Genomic DNA, 19750 nt, shown 5'->3' with positions numbered 1-19750 from the left:
GATATTTTTTTCTCAGATTTGGTAATTTGATTTTTCCCATATTTTAAAATTTTCCCTTTTGGTAATTAGAACTGCCATATTAACAAATGGTCTGTCTTTTATTTAAAGAGAGAGAATATTCAATCAAAACAAAGATAACAAGATCATTCCTTCATTTGGATTCCAGATGATGCAAGGATGATGTTACCTGCTATTTGCCCAGGTGCAAAATTAATAATAAACAAAGAGACAACCTCTTGTACTATCCCAGCACTTCTGTCACTTCATGATCCATTTCAAATATATCATTCTGAAAAATATAGTACATGGCATGTTTGCTGAGGTACTTTGGACAGTAGCACTAGGGCAGTAACTTTAGATTAGTAGATCAGTCAAAGTAGATTCAGAAAATCCCCTGGAATTTGAATATTGAGGCCATGTTTGGGCATTGCCTAACACTATCTTTCCAATTGCAACTTCAGGTATTGTTTTTATCTAATCATGTTCTAAGCAGTTTTCAATGAGACATTGGAAAATACCATAACTGTACAGGAGTACAGTTCAGGAGCTGGCATCTCTTTGGGCTCACAGCATCACAAAATGGTTGAGTTAGAAGGGACCTCTGGAAGTCATCTGCTCCAACCACCCTGCTCAAGCAGGACCACCCAGAGCTGGTTACCAAGGACTGTGTCCAGACAATCCTTGAAGATCTCCAGGGATCTTCAAAGTGCTCAACTTGTACCACTGCTCAGTCACCCTTCCACTGAAAAATTGTTTCTTGATGGTCTGAGGGAATCTCCCATGTTTCAGTTTGCTTCTGGCCACCACTGAAAAAGGGCTGGCTCCATCCTCTTTGTACCTTTCCTTTAGGTATTTATATACGTTGGAAATGTTCCCCCAAGTCCTCTCCAGGATGAACAGTCCCAGCTCTCTCAGTCTCTTCTCAAAGGAGAGGTTATTCAACTGTTTTGTCATCTTAGTGACACTCCACTGGGTTCTCCTTAAAAGCTCTATAATTAAATGTTTTGGTTAAAAACAATGGTTTCCACTTAAAACCCTTGTGGACTTTCTTCCTTGTTTTCCCAGTCATTGTTACCAAACCAGTCCTACGTTGGCATTCAAGAAAATCCTGTTTCCTTCCTTTCCTCTCCATCTTTCTTTTTTCTCCTATTTCAAATGGTCCCTTGCACCAGATCAAATTGATAAAACACATCACGACTTGGTAAGGAAATTTTCATTTAATGCCATCATTAGTTCTGTGCCAGATATTACTTCAAATGTCACAAAGCACCAAGAACAAGCCCTCTAACATTCACCCAAAAACAGAGCTATGAGGACAAATGGAAAAAAAAAATTATTTTGACATGCAAATTGCCTAGGTTTTGAAGCAGAAAAGCAATTAAGAACATGAATCATGTTGTGGAAGATAAAAACATGGGTGAAAACAGAAATACCCTGGTACTGGCCTCTGCTGAAAGCTGCAATCTGTCTGTACGTAGGAGGCCTTCAGAGTCTCCTGCTAGTGATAAAGCTGCTTAAATCTGGGGGCAGGGGTTTTTTTGCTGATTCAGCACCCTTGATCCGCCCAGCAGAAGTGATGCCTGAGAGTGCCCTGGTTCACAGAAGTCTCCTCCTCTCCTCCACGTGGAGCCAGGGAGTGGGGGTGCCCTCCGGTGTAATCTCACCGGCGAGGGACAATTAGCGCTGGGAGCAGGAGTGTGCAGCAGAGATAATTGATGTCATGCACTGCCATCTGCTGTGTCTCTTCTCGCACTGCCACACGGAACTCAAGCCTGGAAGATACGGAGCTCGAAACAGAGCTGTCACCGCGTGTCATTCTCATTGAGTTTCAGGAAGGGGTTGCATATGGGTATGGAGAACTGATGCAATGCAGAAATGGATACAAAAGGCATATATGTCCTCTAAAGATCCCAAGTTTTGCACAGAAAAGGAGACTGTCCCTATCCTTTCTTGGTGAAAATGAGGATTTGATGTGTACTAGCACATTAACGAGTGAAAGCATATATAAACTAGAACAATCTTCAGTGCCATAAGATGTTTTAAGAATATTTAGATGTACTGCTGACTTTTATCCTATCTGAAAATTTATGTTAACCCCCCAAGAGTGAGCCTCAGAAAACCTGTCAAATATATTTGCATATATTCCAGCTCAGAATCTCCCCAGGACAGGAGCTACACTCTATTTATAGATAAAAGGCTAGTTGATAATCTGAGGGAGCAGCTGGCCTTTTGAAGTGCTAAGAGCAGACCACAAAGGGTTACACGGGAATTGCAGGGTGAGAAAAGACATAGACTCAGCACAGTCCAGGACTTTGTGAAGGAAACAGGAGTTTGTCATGGAAACCTTGGGAATATTTGCACCCCTACCACACTCCTGCCAATTTTGGCAGAACAAGTCACGGCATCACATTCTTCTCTCCGTAAAATGGGTATAATCCAGTGGCACCTTGGTAGAATGTAATCATTCTAGCTCTCTTTTCTCCAAAAAGGGGACAACATCTGCTCATTTAAAACCTATTCCTACTTTCCATCCAGGTCTTGTAACCTCTCCATACACACTACCTTTCTACCCCATAACATGTTTTGTAGTTCCACCTGTTTTTATCTTCTTCGTGGTATTTTTCTCTAACTGAACATTGTAATGATATGGAAAGAAAAATGTGGAAGAACTCCTATTGAAAAAGCAAAACCTCCTTACTGACACCACGCACTCTGATTGGTTCTACCAGACTTCAATCTTATTTTTGCATCAGGGCAGTGAAGGTTAAGTGATGAAAGCTGATTCAGCATGCTTTAAGAATGAGTGGTCATTTTTAAGCTATCTTATCTTCATTATTCTTTCTAATGTGTCTTCATTATGTCTTGGTAACTCAGTGCCTGAAATCTTCTATAGTCTAAAATTATTTGCCACTCTTACCAGGGTATAACTTTCTACAGGCGGGTTTGTTTCCTCAGTCAAGCACCAAAGACTCTGTGTGGGCAAAAGCAGCTCCTATGGAGTTGGTATTTTTTCAGTCTGTGGGACATGGCATCATCACACTTAACCTAATTCATATGAATTACAAGAAACTGCTATCCCAGGGGGTAGAATGGCCTGGCAGACCATACCAGGGGAATTACAGGCAGCTTTTATCAGGATGGAGCTATGTATCCTGTATAGTCCCAAAAGGCATACCCGGAGTCCATTGCAACACAGCATTGTCATGATTGCTCTGGGATTATCACATTTGCAGATATAGAAACATACTGAAAGGTTCATACAGAACTCAAAATGATCATGATAAATCAGAGGTGCAGTCCAACAGAAATAGCACATTCAAAGGAGACATGCAGAATTTACTGTTGTTAGACTGTCAGCTGCTCAGGTGCTGGATGGCAGATGACTAATCAATTCTGAAAAAAAGGGAGCTGGCAGTTACTATGGATCACAAGCTGAACATGAGTCAACAACATCATGCTACTGGAAAAAAAAAAAAAAAAAAGAGAAATATCACACTGAAGTGAAAAAATAGAAATCATATCTTCATCCCACACAGCTCTGGCCAAATTTTAACTGGGGTATTGCACTGCATGCTGCTCATAAAGGAAACTTCCAACTTCTGGGCAAGAGCACCCAGGACCCAGGAGACTGATGATTAAATGAGGTCTAGAACAGAATCTGTGAAGAAGAAAAGAGGATATTTGACCTGTTCATCCATATCAGAAAAGAGCCAAAAGGAACATGAGAATACTACAACAAACTATGAAATTGCCATCTTTGAGGATTTGCAACACTTGATTGAATGAGGTGCGACTCAGCCTGCAGTCCCAGAAACTTGAAAATACTACAGGACTGGAGCACTTCTCTTGTGAAGACATGCTAAGAAAGTAAGGGATATTCAACCTGGAGAAGATTGTAAGACCTCATAGCAACCTTCCAATACCTTAAGGGGACCTACAAGAGAACCAGAAAGGCAAACTTTATCAGCAGCTGTAGTGATAAGGCAAAGAGCAATGAGTTCAAACTGCAACAGGGGAAATTCAGGTTAGGTATGCAGAAGAAATTCTTTACCGTCAGAGGATGCTGAACACTTGGGAAAGCTTGCTGAATAACCTGGGAACACGTTGCCCAGAGAAGCTGTGGATGCCCCATCCCTGGAAGTGTTTAAGACCAGGTTAGATGGGGCTCTGAGCAGCCAAGGCCAGTGGAGTGTGTCCCATCTCATAGCAGGGGGGTTGGAGCAAGATCATCTCTTCTGTCCCTTCCAACCCAAACCATTCTATGATACAATGGCACTGGGAGGAAAAGCTCCATGTCTTAGAGTTTTGGGGTTAGGAATGCTAGGTTTTGTTTGGTTTTGCAGGGTAGAGGTCTGCTTGGATTTTGATTGCTAAAAAAAGTCTCTGGTGGCAAGAACAACTCCCTTGCCAAGCAGAGGTATTTGCAATAGAGATTTATACCAAATTGCACAGAGTGAAATCTATGCAAACACTAGCAGCAGACACCCCCCAGAGAGGAATTTTACTTAAAGTGCTGACTGCAATGCACATTAAACACTCCCTTGTTCCTACCTCAGTTCCTAACCAAACTTAGCAGTAATGGAACTTCTGCCCTCATCTGTAGGACATAGTGCTAGAAAGAATTCACCACACTGGGTTTTTTATTCCTTTCATATGTTTGCCCCCAAGGTAAAAGATCTATTTTGTCTTGTTTACTGATCATAGTCTTTATCTTTAAAGAAATCTGTTTCTTATAGTCAGTCTACTTAGTTCTATTGTGTGTGTGCTACATTCCTTGTTGTTAAAAATTTATTCTAAGGACCCAGTGGCTGTCACTGATTTTTTTTTTTTTCAGTTTTTTAAGATCATTGCAAAAATATTTCTTTGAGGGCTGGGGAATGAACATATGTAAAAAATTAAACTTTAGAAAAAACTTAACTTTAGAAAAATATCCAAGAGCAGTGGTCACCCAGTGCTGGCATAATGCCAGCCTTGACACATTCTCTAACTCACTGGCAAGCTGTTTGCAGGGATATTTCTGATATAATTTCCTTACATCCATTGCAAATTTCCTTTTTATAAGGTGTAAGGTTCTATACTGCAGCTCTGGGAGCTATATTAAAGGATCTTATTATAGGATAGAAACAACAAGATAGAAAGCTGGTGTGGAAGCTAAATATTTATAGGAAATCCAAAGGGATTCCACAGAGATTGCTTTTCAGTGGTTTCATGTATTGTGTATGTTTAAAAAAACCCATCTGGAATCCCAATAAGCATACCAAATAATATAACAGAATTTGGTTAAATAAGAAAATCCCCAAACATAGGGGGAAAATTCCTCCGTATAAAGATCCCTCCTGCCTTCAGCAAGCCAACATCAAATACCATCCTGGCACTTAATCGTGCCTAGATTCATTTCTCTTACCACAGACAAGTATAGTACACAGTCACCACAGAGTTGTTTAATGGGGATGGAAGGAGAAAGGCAGCAAAACACAAATTTTTTTTCCAGACTGGATGAAGATGCACATTTTCCTAGGTCAAGTATAGAAAGATCTAAGGAAGACACTAAGCTCCTGCTCTAACTGTTGAATTCAGTGCCTGGAACTGATGGGAGTAAATGCAGCCAGCAGGTCTATCTACAACATATGGAGCAGCCTTTAAGGAGGGTGGAGGTTCATGCCTCGGTTAAGGCAGCCTCTTGCAAAAGCCAAGCTCTCACCTAGGTTTTAATGGAACCTGAAGGAAGCAGATTAAGTCTTTAGGACTGTGTAAATTCGTGACAGAGAAAATGAGAACCACATATTTTGGTTAACATAAAAATACCAGCCTTCCATACACCCTCAAAAAATACTGCCAGACATTGCTATAGATTCAAAACAAAGTGCAAAGCAAAGTGTTTCCCTCTGGGCTGTCAGCAGCCTTCTTCAGCTCTCCTGTTGTTACATATCTGAATAAGAAAACATCCATTTATTTGTGTAGTCACACTGACACCAGGGCTTTCTACAAAATCTCTCCTCGTGTTGCCTCTGCACTCCACCTGGTTCCACTTTAGCTCATTAGTGAGGAATGATACCCCACAGGGTGGTTCCCAGCAGGGCTGCTCCTTTCCTCACAGAGCAGGGCCAGCTGCTCTCCCGCATCCCGCCGTGTCAGGGCAGGCTGTTGCATGAGGATGTGGTGCTGGACTCTGACTATAGGCAGCAACTACAGCTTGCAGTTTTGCCACTGGCCTAATTTCAAACAACCTCAGCATGGACACAGTGGCCTGGATGTTTACCTCTCCGAGGTAAAAAAGTTGCCTCCAACTTACCTAAACTTATTTGGTGATGTTGAACTAATAAAATAAACCTTGAATAGCCTATTTTTCAACACTGTTCTTGTCTCTGTATGCTGTAAATACTGTGATGTTCACTGCAGGGAAGCTGAAATTATGGAGACACCATCAGAGAAAATGAAAGGAAAATATCAAAGTATGTATTAAAAAAAATCCACTTGACATGTTGGCAAATAGACTTTCAAAACTTTTTCAAACTTTTTGTTGCTGAAATTACGGTTGTTGAATATTATCAGCCAGCACATGTTTATCATGAGCAATAAGATCAGAACAAAATAAGGCAGTTCCTAGAAAAAAAAAAATAAAATGTGACTGCAAAAGACACCAAGAAAGGCAGATCCTCTTTTCAGAGAGTAGTTTCTAAGAGTAAGGGCAATAACTTGCAACTGATTTTCCTTGTAGATGCTCATCACCAGAGGGAAGCAGTTATCTGATGGTTGGTCTGCAATAGGCAAAAAGGCAAGCCACAGATGAAGGGCACAGCTGCACAGGCACCAGCCTTGCTCAAATCAAGGCATTAGCCTGTAGGTGTGGGTCAGCAAGGTGCAAGACCAGGTACAGGCATAAGCTTAACCCAACTTCGGCAAGGACCAGCTTAAACACAGCTTCCAAGTCAAGGTCGGGGATGCTGCAAACACGACTCATGTTGAATGAAGCTGGACCATGCTCCCTGCAGCTGCCAGGCAGGATACACACCATGAAAACCTGATTCAGCTGCTGAAACCTCTGCTGTCATGGCACACAGGGGTACATTTTAGGATGGAGCATTGTGTATTGTTAGCATTAATGAAGCACTGTGAGACACAGCTCACAGGCTTCCTGGTGGCCAAACCTTCTTAACCTGAAGATATTTTGCATGTGTCTGAGCCAACATTAGCTCTTTTCCCTAGCTTCTCATGCTTCAGCAAGAAATTCAAGTGTTCTCAGATACTGCATGGAAGAATGCTCTAGTGGTTTGACAGCTGTGAAATATATCATGCTGGTTTCACAAATGGCTTGTCACGGCCTTTGCTCAGAAGATTTCCCCAAGTAAATTTTGCAAACTCACAGGTCTTTGATAAGTATCAAATTACATAAGAGCTTATCTCTAAGGAGCAGATGGAGACCTTTGATATCAGTGAGTTTATTACCTGATGCAGGATTTATTAAGAGTGGAACTCCTTACTCTCAATGCATTCATATACCTTTTAATATACAAAAACTGTTTATTTACATACCGCATACAGAGCATTTGGCTGCTCCATCCTAGAGAAGCATTTGTACTCTTAGAGGAATCCTTCTGTCTATCCTTCATCTCCATCAAAAGCAAAAAACTTTCATAGTGACTGCTGCCCACCAGGAATCAAGTAGTTGCCTCCTTCCATATATAAACAACAGTCAGCTTTAATCAGCCTTTAATCTGTCAGTAGCCCTTCGATAAGAAAACTACCCATTTATACTTCATTAATCATGTTTCAGCAGAGCAGGCCAGGATCTGCTAGTTCTGTGAGCAGAAACAGACTCTCTTGGTTTGGGGTATTTTTTTAAGGCCACAAAAAGGGAAAAATCATGAGTAGGTGTATGAATATGTGTCAGTGAGTTCCACAGGAGATTGCCAGCTGGAGGAGAGACATTAATCTGCTTTGCATTACATCACTGAGCAGATATTAGAAAGCACCACAGCCATTTTTTCTCAACCTTGCATTACATCTTTTCAGGCTGCACTGGACTTCACACTTTTAGAATACCTCAAGACACAGAAACAGAACAAGAAAATAGAAAAATTTTCAAAAACAAATTTTAGAAAACAGATACATTGCCTGTTCTCATGACTGTCCAGTTCATGCTTCTACTTTGTTTTTGGGAGCCTTAACATTTTGGGAAAAAGGAGTCCCCACAAACAATTTTAGTTGCTTCAAAAGATAGACATTATATTAGATAGCTAAGTTAAAGTTCTTATATAAAAGACTAGGTGAAATTTTTCTACTAGCTTCTGATCCATCTCAGTTTTTGTACATTCTTACCTAAAAAAGCCTGATCTAATTGAACACACTTATTGTAATCAGTGCGAAGGCCTCATGATTGTCACAAGTATGTGTAATAAATGACAGAATAGAAGGATAGAAAGTGACACAGAAGATTAATTAAGAAAAGTAAATCAGCTAAAAGTTTATTTAAAAAAAAAATGCTGTGCTTCTCTTCCATCTTTTGATGTTTCATAGCTTCCATGAGAGCAAAAAGAAAATTTACATGTAAGTACTGTTCTAGGTGACTTTTGAATTTTACAAATATTTTACGTGCTCCTTATGCTTTTAACTTGGTTTTGTCAGAGTCACTGATGAGTCTTTCCTGAATTGCCACTTTTGTTTTGCTCTTGAAGCAAGTGCCTGTAACCCTGTCTGTCTCTGTCTTTGCCTACATAGAGAAGTGGTAGGCTGGGTAAACTCCAATAATCTCCACGTTGTTTTTTAAGCTGCTGAGAGCTACCACTTTGGTGCCTGCACCTAATTAACTACAGACTTGGAATAAACAGAGGGGAGAAATCTCATAAAATAGAGTGATGTATTTTGTTGGCATATCTGAGATATCTACAGCAGCAGGATGAAGACACTCAACAGGTCACTTCCACAGGCTGGTGGGAGGCAGCTCCCCTCCCTCTGAGCAGAGAGCGTACCATCATCAGTGACAGAGATGGTCAATAAGACTCACACCCTGAAAAATACCTGGGTGCCTGCTGAGAGGAACTCACCTGAACCAATTTACATGCTGGCCTTAGGATGAGATGACTCACTGAAGTTCAACAAGATGAATCCCACTTTGTACGTCTGAAAACTTGTTCTCATTCCCTTGCAGTACCCTGTGAGCTGGTGGAGGATCCCAAGAACCCTTGAACCACCCCAGCCAGAACACCACTGTTTGACATGCAAATAGCACTTGACACATCACAAACACCTCCCCTGTTTCTCTCCCTGCCAGACGGAATCTAAGCTTGACAAAAAGAATGTCAGAAGTGGAATCATCTCTAACCATACCATCCTTGGCCAACAAAAGCACCCACCTCCCTCCTCTCCCTAGCAGTGAAGCCCTTCAAGACAAAGGCTCATCACAACCATCTCAATAGGAAGTCTTTTAAGTTGCAGGAATCATCAAAATCTCATATTTCCAGAGGCCAACTCTGTGCTAACTGCCCACAGGATCCAGCTCCAAGGGACAGTCACCATTCTGGTGACTTCCTTGCAGGCAGCTTTGACAGCCCATCCCAGTGCAGTTTCCCTGCCAGCCCCAAAAGCTGTCACCTCTCAGGAAGGTGAGGGATGGCAGCACTGGCAGCCTCAGGCTGCACAGGAGGAGCTCACTTCCAGGGATGCATGGCCTCATGCCTGGATGCCCTTGCAGCAGCATATCAGTCTCTCATCCCCAGTGTCACAAACCCCCTGCTCTTTTAATCTAAATGTTCACATCCTCACTTCCCAGAGTAAGAAACCACTTATGCCTGGGAATCAGCAATTAAAATCACAGGCCATTTCTTGTCTGATGGTTAATGCTGTCTCCAGCAAGATCCCTTCTTTTCCTCGAGCCTCCTATCCAGCCACCAGCTCAGTAGGTACCTCTTGCCCCTCCTTATCCCCCAGACAGGCAGGATCAGACCTCAAGGCCCTGCTGCCCCAGCCTGCCCTCCCAAGCCCAGCCCTGGCATTCCCTATCCCTGCTCAGGCAGCCCAGCCCCAGCCACCTCCCTCGTGTTGGTGATACTGCAGAGGCACAGCCCAAACACCCCGCTGGAACCCAGGCCCATCCAGATGCTCTGCTGCTGGCCTGTATAACTGTCTAGGCCATCAGTACCTGCTAGAGCTTGCCACTCAATTTCAGGCATCATTTCACATTAATTACTATTCTCTTATTTCATTAACAGCAGTAAAACATTCTGATAGAAGTCCCTTCACACCATGTCTCCATTTAAGTTCACCACTGGTACTTCTGAGATGAGCAGCAGTGGGTCAGCTGAGAGCTATAGACCCACAGATAGTCACATATTAATTTTGCATTATGGAAAATGGGGAAAAAGCTCTGAGATTTGCTACTACTACATCTAAGAAAAAATGTAAACTGATGGAAAGCCAAAGGAAACACAGACAAGCTCTGTTTAATATGATGCCATATTGCAATTTAAAAAGGTCTTGTGCTGTGCTGTCTGACATGCTTCGCTTGGAAATGAAAACTTCTGGATTCATCTCATTTCCTCTCCCTTAAGCTAATGGCAGCAAACATTTGAAGCAATTGCTCCCCCTAAGCTTCACTCACTGTTAAATTACAGACAGTTTACAATGCAGGTCAGAGCCATGGCTGTTTCCATGTAGATGCTCAATCTGGCACCCTGCTGAAGTTAATGAATCAACAAAATTTTGTAAAATTTATTTTATTGATTTGCTTATCTTTCTCTTTCCTGAGGAAAAAAGGGCAAGTCCCTGTAGACACTTTTAAAGGGACTAAACCCTTACTAAAGTCATTCTGAGCTGTGTGAAAAGAAAAACCAGACCAAACTTTCTAATAGATATATTTGAACTAGTGGAAATAAAAGAGCATTTGCCATGTTTGACGATCTGTATTCATGTGTTCTGTGCAAACTGTGCACATTATTTCTCCTGATTTTAGTCAGGATGCACAAGGCAGATTGAAATCCTAATGATGTTTTAATTGTCCATATCCAAGAATCAATAGCTACACTCAGGTACTGCATAAACATCAAGACACTGGAACTGCCTTCCCAAAACAATCCCTACTCGACACCTTCCCTTGAGTTTTTTGCACAGAGGGTACATGCTTGGCTCTCACTGGTGCTGCTGTGTTTTGTACCTGAGCCCCAGAATGGTTTTCAGTGTTGGTGACCCCTCTTCTGCTTCCTGGGGTCCAACCTGCAGGGCACCTCCAGAGTGTGAGCAGCCACTTCAGGCGTGCCCACATCACACAGCAGGTGCTGTGAGCATCATTTCCCCTGAGCACCCCTGTTGAGACAGGGCTGACACATGTCAAGCAAAGCTCTAATGACTCTTTTGCAGAAGGGATTTTGATTAACAACTCTGTCTCTTCATGGTGTTTTTCACACAGCTATTTATTTACCAGGTGTCTGATGGCCAGCCAGCCACCTGCAGAATAGGTTAACACTGACATTGATTGTCCAGATTTGCTGATAGCTGCAGCTCTGAGATATGTACTGAGTTGGCAGAGCTGACTCTAAGAGGTCACTTTCTAACAGAGTTTATTAAGACTCTAAGAAAATCTCTCTGAAGGGCAGCAATACCACTTGTGAATTTGTGTAAGGTTTGCAGGAAAACTGAGATGCTGGTATATCCAGACATTTATAAAAGGTCATTAGGAAATTCCATTAATGAGGAAGTAATTTGATTATAAAAGTTTGAGGGCATTTCATCAGAGCCAAATAAAAAAGGAATATTTAATATCAGATTAAAATAACATGAAATCATTTTGCACTGCATGTGTGACATTTGACAGCACTCCTAAAGCACTGTTGTAGGCAGTTCACCTGGGAAGAGTGTCCATAAACCATAATTCACTGAAAAAAACTCTATGCTGCTAAAAGAAAAGAAAGGAATTTCACCCAGAAACAAGAATTACATGAGGAAATGAAAATAATGAAACATCTCAATGAGGAAAAGATAGCCCAACACGGAGCAAACAATATTATAAAAATGACATTATAAAAATGGCATTTTTATAATGCATTCAGAAAATATTTGAGGCAGAGAAGGGAAGGGTTACAATGGATTACATATGATAAATCAGAACAAACTGAATGACCTGGTCCTTCACTAAATAAAAAAAAAATCTGGTAGCAGATGGCTTTTGCAAGGGCAATTCATTTAGTACCTTATTTTTTTCTTCGATCTTTCTGCTTCTATCTTCATTAAGAAAGTAAACTGGGCTCAGGTGGCTGACACAATTAACATCAGTGATAAAGTGGTAACTGTTCAGGCTAGAACAAAGACAAGCCAGAGATTACTTACCTGTGATACACAAACACTTAGCCTCACTTCCACCATCTCCAACAAACTCAGGGACCTTTTCACCAAATACATGGTGAAAAAGAGAAGTACCAGAGCAATGCAGAAGCCCATTATAGTACCCACATTTGAAAATGGAGAAAGGACACAAAAAAAGATGTTGTAGAATGACTGACCTAAGTGTCATGCAAGAATACTGGAAAATATAAACAAGATTTTTGAGACAATGAGATAGTCATCAGGCTGATATAAATGCTTTCAAGACCAAACTGTGAAAAATAACAGAACATGAATTCTCAATATAAAAGTGGCAAAAAGAATGGATCTGATTCTTGTGATCTCTTTGTGTAAAGAGAGCAGTGAATAATGTAGTAATGCTGCCCATTGAAACCACAAGATTTCATTTTCCATCATGAAATCATGAAATTAATTCTCAAAATCAGGGAATGAAGTGAAATGGATAGACTGGACATGACACATGCTGAAATGGAATGCAATTGCAACAAATAAAGAAAATTTGAAAATGGAGTGCATACAATTAATTGCAATGGGATGACATGAGGTGAAAAGAACCAAAGCACGCCAAAACAAGACTCGCTGAAATCTCAAAATCTGGAAAAGAATTTAAACAAATTGAAACAAACAGGCAGAAGAAAACATATGATGTAAGAAATGCAACTGGAAAAAAAAATCAAAATTACAAAAGTGAATAGCATTAAATGGAATGGGATGACATAAATTGCAGTGAAATGGATTGAAACTTGCTGAAATGATATTCCTAGAAATCACAAGATTTCATTTCCTTTCATGAAATGAATATACATTAAAGGAGAAGAAACCTCAAAATCAGGTAATGAAGTGAAACAAGCACAGGGAAGATGAATTAAAGTGGAATACAACCAAAATAAAAGAAAATTCTGAACTGGAGTGAAAATTAGTCAATTAAATACTGAAGAGGGATGCCCTCTTCAAGTCACATACAGACTGCTCAGCCTTTGTCAGCCTTAGCTGGCTTTGGATTGATAAACTGAATGTACGGAGAGTCAAAGCTAATCACCAGTCTTCATTTTCTCTAAGAGAGATGCATGATCTGAGAGTCATAAAGACACCAAACACAGTGCATGGAGCTTGTAGGTTTGGGAGGTCCATCTTTTATTCTTAGTTCAGACTTCATTGTTTACAGACAAGAAACAAAACATGGAGAAAAAAGTAGCATATTAGTGATTTCCAAAGTTTTAGTTAGTGTCAATAAGCTAACTACAAATGCATTAGAGTGAAATTATGCTATTTGCATTAGGAATGATCTGATGTTACTTTTGTGACTGATGTAAAACAGTCTGTCTCTTCATGGTGTTTTTCACACAGCTAGTTATTTACTAGCTCAAAGTTTTCCATGTGGAAGGGCAATTGTTTTGCACTGTTGTTACTGGTTATCTCTATTAGCTACGTGATCGTTTACCCTGGAGTGCTAGCACTTCAGCGTGGTGAAAGGGATTATTTTGCTAAATTCAAATTCCAATTAGAAGCTGTGAGTGGTTTTATTCCCTTTCCATTACTTTTCACTGCAATCTTATTTCTTGGTCCTTCCTACAGCTGGAACACATCTGTATGTCAGCAGAGAGAATTTGGCTTTATGAATTATCCTCTCCAAGCTCACTGCCTTCCCAGAGCATCCTGGCACCTCTGACAATAGACATGAGAGTCAAGGAAAAGACTGTGTTTCATTGCACCGTAGAAAATAAATGAAACATGCTGTTAATTTTTAGTTTATAGGTATTCTAGTAAGCAACTATATTTGTAGACCACTGTGTTCTTTCTTCAGAGTTTGAGGAGGGGGACGTAATCCAGCATACAGGGCAATGCAGACAGAGCCTTTGCTCTGAACTAGAATGGGAGAAGCACACAAATAAGAAAGCTTATTTTCAGTAGGTTTTCCAGTCTGCACAGACTAAACTTCTCTAGTGGCTCTTCTCTAATGGGTCTTTGCTTTATTTTAAAGGTCTGGACCCTTTGCTTTATCTCCTTAAAAAGCTGTTAAGAGTCATACCCATTTCTAGAAAAGGGTTTCCCCCAAGTCTCCCATGTAAAGTGATTTTCACATTAATACTGTTATATCTATCTAGCCAAAAGAGAAGGATATGTGTCAGACCCGATACATGAGTTGATGTGCAGCCCCATAACCTTGAACCAAGGAGAAGAGGTGGTAACAGTGAGGCCTCAGCTGAGCATTGCTCTGTTTTGTCTCTCCCCTCATTCATCCCTTTTGTGAAACCAATAAAATGCTTTAACCTGTCTTTCAAATTGCTTTTTCACGCAGCTGAGAGGATGCTGTGGAAGCAGTGCTAATGATATGGTTTGCCTGAAAGTGCCTGAACAGATGATATATCATTTGGGGTAGTCTCAGATGAGCTAATATCCAAGATGATTCATTAAATTGCAGTGTGAGAGAGAAATGTATTAACCCTTTGACACACTCCAGCAGACCTTCCTTGACAAGATTTTTGTTTAAAAACAGGGAAGCAGATGTAAGGGTGAGAGAGCAGGTGGTAGGGCAGGAGTTTGGGACTAAACAGGATACAAGCAAAAAAAACTCTGGAGGATTAATTATGACCTGGGAAAAAAACTATTGAAATCCAGTTGTAATAAGGATAGCACCACTAAGTAAAAAAAGGCACAAATTGAGAGTTAATAAAAATATTAGGAATAGTCATCCTACAAAAATATCACATGACACAGAAAGAGAAACAAAACTGATTTTCTAACTTAACCATCATCACTTGAATGTTCCTCTTGTCCAGAGGTCTTGATTGTAGGTACAGATTCAGTAACACAAACAGAAAGATCAGCTCAGCAGGAATAAAATGGTATTCCATTATTCACTTGGTTGGGTTACTCACCAGATCAGAAAACAAGAGAGAATTTTTTATTTTTTTTTAAATCTATATCACGAATGTAACAAATTAACAATTGATAAATACTTGCTAGTTGTAAATTGAAATTCTTCACAGTTACAGAAGCAGTTTGAGGGGTTTAAAGAAGCTGCAGTTCAAAGAAATTCTTGACGGGTCCATACCTGGGAGTTTTTAATAAAATTCTACTCTCAATAGCATAGAAATTAAAACATGCCAGATGTTACATGGATCTGACATAGTTCAATGAGGGTAAAGTTACAAGTTTATTAACTACAGCAGCTGGTATTGAAGGATTCGCAATTTTTTATGTGACAGAGAGCTGGTGCATGTAAGCACACAAGGGACATGAAAAACTGTTGTGAAAGACCAACAAAATGAGAACTCATTAAAAAAATTGGAAGAATGTGAAGTGTAAGAGAGTGTAATAAATTAAACAAACAGCAGAGGTCCTTGTTAAACAGCCTGCAGCCATACAAAGATGAAGAGATGCAATAAAGGATTATTTATTTAGTTTGCCAGCAAGGATTTTTAAGAGCTTTTGTGAACTACAAAATCTTTTCAAATTATGCCACTTGTAATTAAATCCATCTCCTTTGAACTGAATAGAAAATGGGCCCTGTAGATCTGTCCTCAGCTCACACATCTCCACAGCAGAGGTCCTGCAGTGAGTCTGAGCTGGAACTTGGCAACACTGGGGAAGGACTGCTCTCCAGACATGCTTGTGAGCCCATCCTGAAACCTATTAAGAAAACATTTACATGGGTGATTGACTTATATTTAAGCAATTTTATTAATTAACAGGATGGATATAAAGAAGTTACATATTTAGATTTCACAGCTATGTTTATCTAAAATAAGACCAAAATGCTTCATGACACCTATTAGCTTATTTTTTTTTCCTTGAGGACTTCAGAAAAGGGATATGTAGATTGGTTTTGTTTCAGAGTAGGCAGAGTTTTTCAATTAATAACTTTTAGGAACAGCAGGCCTTGCTGAGGCATACTACTGTGCAGATGGTGGCATTCAAAACGTAATTTAAGTTACATGTAAAGGCAAAAAATAAGACCGTTTGTTTTTTGGGTTTGTTGATACTACATAAACTAGATTGAATTACATCTGTCTGTATTGCATCTATATGCAGATAGATCACTTTTTCATGGAAAATTATATATAGATAAATACATCCATGGCATAAAAGCATCTAAGAGCAGCAAAATAAAACAAATACAGGAAAATAACTTAGTAGAACTGTGTTAACAAAACTATGTCAGCAGGCTGGAAGCCCAGGCTGCTACCAGCCTAAGCTTCAAGTTCTGCAGCCTGTATTTCACTATATGGCATTTCCAAACCATCTCCCTTTGGGGTTCAAATTTTACACACTTTAGGATTTATCCCTCCCAGCCTTTACCGACCCAGGAGGAGAAACGAGTAATACTCAGTTCTGGTAAATTCTGGCAACATTTTCTTCAAACTCTAGAAGTTTAGAGCACACATGTCATAGATGGGAATGACAGTACAGCTTGTCTGTTAGTAATTGTTTTTCCTACCCAGTGAAAATCTGACCAAATTCAGTCAAGTTGCAGACCCTTCAAAAGTACAGTTTGTTCATGTTCAATAGAAGCCCAGTTTACCTTTGCAGCTGAAGAATCTGAAGACCACACAGTGAGGCATAAAACTGCATTATTGAGCTGCTCTAGGGTTGGTCCAGGAGCCTCAGCTTGAGAGGCAGATTTCTATATGTTTTCATTGGTCCTCCCGCTGGGTCTATGTAGAGCAGAAGAAAATGCTTAATTCCCTGATGCAAAGAGAGACTGGTACTACCCATGTCCAGCCAGCCACTCAGAATCACAGACATTTCCATCTCAACCTCTGTAGCTATTTTGCATTTACAGAGCTGGTTCCTTTAGCCAAGCAGATACAAAAACATATTTACTAAGTCTGAAAAACCCAGATTCTTGAGTAATGAGTGTTACAGAGAGCCCTGGGGAAATAAAATGCTTCAAAAATCCACAGCATGCATTTTCAATGGTGTAGGATTGCGTGCAGTGAGTTTATTATGGTGGTGCTCTTGAAGGGCTAAGTAGATGCAGAGCTGCATTGTGCTGAGTTCTGTGGGTGAGGTTCCCCCTCCCAGCTAGAGGTATCTGTATATCAGTTCATAAACTGCTCATCATCCCAATTCCCTAGGAAAATGCTGCTCTAGTCGGTTCAGACAAATTTATGCCTGCTTAGGAAATTATGCAGACCCAGTCCTGAAAAGTACATTTTCACATGGGAAATTGACCACCCCTATTTTCAGGCACAGGTTCTATGATGAGGCACTTCTGAATCACAGGCAATGATTATATCAACTTTGCAGCAGCTTTTAATAGTCAAATAAAGCTCAGGAAACCACCATTAGCAAAGATGCTTGTGTGTACCAGAATATGAAATAGTTACAAATACATTTCACTCTCTTTTTGTTTCATATCACTGTAGACAGAGAGCAAAGAGGCATGTTAAGAGCTGGAGTGACATTACACAGCTTGTAAAAAAAGTGTCAGCAACATTCTCAACAATCCCCTTTACCATGCCTAAGTCTGCAGAGTGGTTTACATTCACCAACAGTGTGAATTTCCAGCATAGGATTTTAAATGAACTGTCTCTCTGAAGCATTGACTGATTACCCAGTCAAATGAGGTTTGATTCAGCACATTTCCAGTATAACTGCATCTCTAGTAAACAAAAATGTGCAATGATACTCTATCTTTCCGCTCAGTTTGCATATGCTAAGTGCTGCCATTTATTTTTTCAGTCACTTTTATTTTCTGTTTCCCAAAATTCTGTCACTCTGCTTTTATATTAAAACCTCACTTAGAAGATTTCTCAAGTTTCAGAGTTTTCCCCTGACAATATGCAAACACAGAATTACCACATGAGAGCACTGCCAGTGAGTTTAGCCAGGAACACTTCAGACAGGATGCAGAGGAAATACCTGAAAACAATCTCCTGTATCAGTGTTCTAGATAACCAAATGATCCACTGATTTTCCAGCAAGAAGCTAAAGACCAGTGAGTGAAGCGATGACCTTTGCTCCATATGCCATGCCTTTAGTGGTGACTTACCACCCCTATACCAGTGCATGCTCTGCCAACTAATCACACAGCATTTATGGCTGCTACACTTAAATCTTGGAAACTTGCCACATATGCTAGGAAATTACAAAGGAAATTACAAACAGCTTCCCATATACTTTAGTGTCTATTCTCCCAAGTAGTTTGGGATTTTTGAGTTTGGAGGAAGCTGAAAAGTTCCCAATATTTTTTCCATACACTAAGGTTTTGCAGAAAAATTCCATCTGCAAGAAATAGATTTTCTTTTGGATTTCAATATTATCTAGCAGAGGTAGACACATTTCTACACCATACAATTTCCTGTATCCTTATTTACTCCTGAATGTTAAACATCACTCTAGCACCTCCCTCTCTTAATGTGGTGTCACTTTTCCTGTTTCCAGGGTGGCTGCTGGAGTTTTCCCGCAGCTGGACCAAGCGGAGGTGATGCATGCACCCTTCCGGGAATTGAATTCCATCCTCAGAAACATTCACTGCTCTTTGTTCCACATCTTTGTCATTCTCCAGCCAGGGCTCTCTCCTGTAACTATATAACTGCCTCATAAATCAAGACATGAAGGTTTTCTTCATTCAAGAGACTATATTTGTCACCAAGGAGGATGCCACACAAAGGCAGAGAATTTAACTTGGCTTGTTTTGGTTTTGTTTTTTTCTTTTTAACCAGGCTGTACTGCCACAGACATCAACAGCAAGAGCTGGATCTGAATTTCACCCCACTGTGTCATTTCCACCCTTAAAAAATAATCATCTGATGCATGAGTTCAACAAGAACATAATTTGATTGCACCAGAGGAACGATGGGAGACTGTAAAACCCCAGATAATTAAGGGGGGAGACTTTATTTTGTCAAATGGCACCTCTCTCTTTCAAGCAATTATGCATTTATTGGTATGGCTGCTTTTTCGGAACTTAATTAAATCAACAAGATCCCATATAAGCTTGCACAGCTGTATTGCCTTCTTGCAGTTTCAAATATTTTCATAATCTCGGGTGGAGCGTGGGATACCAGGTGCTCCAGCAGCTAAGTCTGAAAACAGATGATTTTTTTTTTTAAACTATGTTATACTCCCAAAGTGGAAATAAACATCTCTGCATTCCCATGACTAAAGAATCCTCTTTTATTCTTTACCAAGCAGCAATCAGAATACAGGCTATTAACAAAATAAAACAAAACAAAATACACTGCAGGGTAGGATATGGAATTTTTAATGTTTCCTGGAAATAAAGAAGATAACATTTCTTCTCGTCCCTCTATTTCTTCTCGTGAATAAAAAGAATGCTGAAATTAAAAAATGTATCATACAGCAGCTTCTCCCTTGATGTTAAGAAGTGGTACAGGCCTTTTAAAGCAGGTAAATATGCTATCATTTCCAAGCAGATCACTCTTGTAAGTACTCTATTTTAGGAAGG

General features: G+C 40.1%; 4 long non-coding RNA genes across 5 annotated transcripts in view; 1 reads left to right on the top strand and 3 right to left on the bottom strand.

Moving 5' to 3' along the window:
- Positions 1–10868, bottom strand: part of LOC111927290 (uncharacterized) — a 48953-nt gene extending 38085 nt beyond the window's left edge. For both annotated transcript variants that reach the window (XR_002863493.2, XR_002863494.2), the window contains exon 1: positions 9045–10868. This is a non-coding gene — a long non-coding RNA (uncharacterized LOC111927290). The remainder of the gene's footprint in view (positions 1–9044) is intronic.
- On the bottom strand, positions 1203–4134 carry LOC147654778 (uncharacterized). Its single transcript, XR_015283114.1, has 2 exons — positions 4052–4134; positions 1203–3934 (listed from the first exon to the last, which is right to left on the bottom strand). It is a non-coding gene; the product is annotated as an uncharacterized LOC147654778 (long non-coding RNA).
- LOC147654777 (uncharacterized) lies at positions 6082–10890 on the top strand. Its single transcript, XR_015283112.1, has 3 exons — positions 6082–6268; positions 6400–6452; positions 6719–10890. It is a non-coding gene; the product is annotated as an uncharacterized LOC147654777 (long non-coding RNA).
- Positions 10891–13437: 2547 nt separating this feature from the next.
- LOC147654776 (uncharacterized) lies at positions 13438–17104 on the bottom strand. The gene is made up of 2 exons (XR_015282531.1): positions 16859–17104; positions 13438–15966 (listed from the first exon to the last, which is right to left on the bottom strand). It is a non-coding gene; the product is annotated as an uncharacterized LOC147654776 (long non-coding RNA).
- Positions 17105–19750: the final 2646 nt, after the last annotated feature.

The sequence above is a fragment of the Cyanistes caeruleus genome, chromosome 2 (genome assembly GCF_971803275.1).
Source record: "Cyanistes caeruleus chromosome 2, bCyaCae1.hap1.1, whole genome shotgun sequence".
NCBI lineage: Eukaryota > Metazoa > Chordata > Aves > Passeriformes > Paridae > Cyanistes > Cyanistes caeruleus.
Note: the sequence above shows the minus strand (reverse complement) of the source record. Positions and strands in the feature narration are given on the sequence as shown.